The following is a 3,370-nucleotide window of genomic DNA, read 5'->3' on the forward strand; positions in this document are numbered from 1 at the left end:
GTTCTTACAGCACTACACCATAGTACTATTTCATTTTCCCATTACATTCACTTCGTGAACATTCACACGACGCACATTAATGTAGAAACTATATTTTTGGATAAAGATAGTTATACTTGGGAAAATACATACTCTTACAAGGAACATACATTCAGAACAGTTAGGTCTTGGTAGAAGACTACATTCAGAACAGTTAGGTCTTGGTAGAAGACACCTTCATATACTAGTAGGAATCATAGGGATTCTAGGGTTTTTCAAACACTTACAGTTCATTTACACTTACAAATTCTTACAATACATAGACTTACAAATTCTTACAATACATAGACTTACAAATTCTTACATACAAATTAAGACACTAAATACTTATGATCACACCAGCTTCAAAGCTGATACTCGCTTTCAAAATTACTTGTATCCTCAGGTCATCATAGACAGGTACCGATGCAAGGAGAAAGGAAGATGGAGCTTGTTCAAGACTTATCTTTCATTTTGATTTATGCTTTAGTGTTTATCAAAATTTGACAGAACATATTTGTATAATAATTATAAAATTAATGCAATGGATGATGTTGTTGCTTGTTTACTACTTTACATTGTTGTTGATATTATACATGACGTCCTCCGCCCTAGAACGTTTCCGCCGTTCCTGGTTTTGGTGTGACATTGCGCTTGGAGCTTGACTCCGCATCCGATTGCTTTTACTACATATGACGCCTATCGAAGGCGGCTTGTTGTTCCCTCAACTCTGCGAGGGCTTCATTCATTTGTGTTTGGAATGTGTCGGCGCGGAGGTTGGTATCATTCTGTAACATCTCCAGACGACGGATGTCAGCCGTGTGAACTTGTACTTCCGTGTTGACTTCGTGGATTCGATTTGCTTGGACCCCCGATTAATAGTACTGGTTGGCCAGTTTACCTACCATAACCGGAAGTGCTCTGTCGGCTGAACCTCTATTCCTGATGTCGTAGAAGTTTCGACACATACCGTAGGGAGAGCGTATCCCTTGTTGTTAGTTCCAATGGGTGAGGTGACTTCCCCAAATAGGATTTGGTCCCTGGAAGTTCCTCCTAATGGCTGGAGGGTTGACTACTTCTGGTTCCGAGTCTGTACCAGAGTCGTCCCCTTCTTGCAACTCGATAGGTTCTTCATCCTCTTCCGGATCCTCCTCTACCCATCCTCCGCTGCCTTGGTTCGGGTAGTAGGGGTCCCCTTGTGGGTGAAATCCATCCATTTGACCATACGAGAATAGGGTTATAAGATTTGAACAAAACTTGAAAACATGTAACACAAATTAATCTATTGTATGTATCAAATACTCCTATAGTATTTAAATTGTACGTTTGATACTAGTGTCCACTTTGGTAAGTTTTGACTTGTTGCTCACTACAATCATTCCTCGATATACGTTAGTCCAATCTCGGATAAATATAGTTGATCAGGCTATATTCATCCCAAATTTGATTACATATCTCGAGAACTAATCGTAGTGTCCAACTCGTCTTAATACTTCTTGTATAGTTCTCATCATGAAAATATGTTGTTGTATGCATGTATTTTGTATTTTTCATGACATAAAATAATCTATTTAAATGAAATAAAGATTTTTGGTGTGAAAACCTTTTGTCAGAGACTTTGAGTCCCTAAGCATTTATAGTTTGTATATCTTATGAGGTTCGATATACTTAGTTCACTATAAACATTGCTCTGATACCAATCTGTCACACCCCCAAACCAAAACGACAGAAATGTTCGGGGGTGGATGACTTCATGTGGTAACGTAACAAATGAATACATAGTAAAGAAAGCAATACAAGCATCATATATATAATTGAGAGTTTACATTGTTTAAAAGAGTACATGTTCAAAACCAATTACAATATGATGTCAAAATATGAATTTAAACTAGTGCGGCTGCGTTCCTACTTCAAAAGTTGTTTAGTACCTGTAATTATTGCGTCCATGGGACATACAAGTAGTTTTGAAAGAGTAGATCAACATTTAAGCTGGTGAGTTTCATAACCATTTAATGATAGTTTTTGTATGAAAATGAAATGGTTCGTTTTTGTTTGTTAATCTCTAGAAAATCCCATATTTCCTACTAGTATAAACATAGCCTTAAATCAAGACCAATATATGTTAAAAAGTTGATGTTTTTCCCACTTATGAATGATGGTTAAAAGTTCCAAACGTATATCACAAGTTGGTTTTTCATGCATAAAGTAAATGAATCTATGTACGTATAAAATCTTCATTTTATCTGTGAGACCTCTTAAATCAATGTGTTCTTAATACTCTATGTGAGTTTTATAACCATGCTATTGACAAGGAATGCCTATACGCAACGTTCTTCAGGCGTTGGAATGTTCTAACGTTTGTCACCCCAAATGGTGTACTGTAGCTAACAGTCAGTGTGCGGGGTTGTCAATCCCATATAGATCTATACACAAACACCATGCTCTCCCTCCAAGGGATTCTGGTATATAATACAGGACTTGAAATGTGTACTCGAGCGTACATGAAGTTTAATGTCTCACAAAACCTAGTATAAAACAGATTCACGTGTTAAAATGTTCGTTTGTTCTTGTACATGATAGTAACTTCTTGAAATAGTATTTCCAGTATGTAAAAGTTCGTAGTATTCTCGTAAAACTATACCTATTATAGTTTCTTAAAAGTGTGTTTCGTTTGTATAAAAATCCCTAGTGGAAATGTTCACGTGTTATGAAAAGTATAATCTTTGTGGTGTCAAAACCGACACACATAATATAGTATAAGTAGAGTGTCTGATTTACATAAATACATAAATCATTTCTTATTTCAAAAGATAAGATGTTACCGTGGTATAATTTGCATATGAAAGTTTCCCTATAATAGTTATAAATCGCATATGATTCCGTTGATAAAAAGCGTATAATGAACTTTATATAACACACAATAATAATCATGTATTTTACTTGTATTCCCCCCCTTAAAAGCATATAAAAGTATTTATAAAACATTTAAAAGTGTGAATTATAGGGGTATGAACTTATTTGAAAGATCGGAGAAGGCGGGATGAGAGCCAGACAGAATTTCGACTCGAGAAAGCGGATTTTCTCGGGATTCTCAGGAATCTCGGGAGCACAAACGACCCTCGGGACTTGAGTAATGTGATTGGGACTTTGGGATAGAACGGGCACGGAAAACGAGGCAAAACGCAAGAGAAATGAGAAAGAAAGGCCCTTTTCTTCGGAACCCTCGCATCCCTTTTATAGGGGGTGGGAACCGACCTCGTACACGGGGCGTACGGGCGTACGCTGGGCGTACCCGTACGTCACGCATGAGCGCATCCTTGACTGCTTCGGACTCCGGATGGGACGGGGCATA

Source organism: Lactuca saligna, chromosome 8 (genome assembly GCF_052625555.1).
Source record: "Lactuca saligna cultivar CGN05327 chromosome 8, ASM5262555v1, whole genome shotgun sequence".
Taxonomy (NCBI): domain Eukaryota; kingdom Viridiplantae; phylum Streptophyta; class Magnoliopsida; order Asterales; family Asteraceae; genus Lactuca; species Lactuca saligna.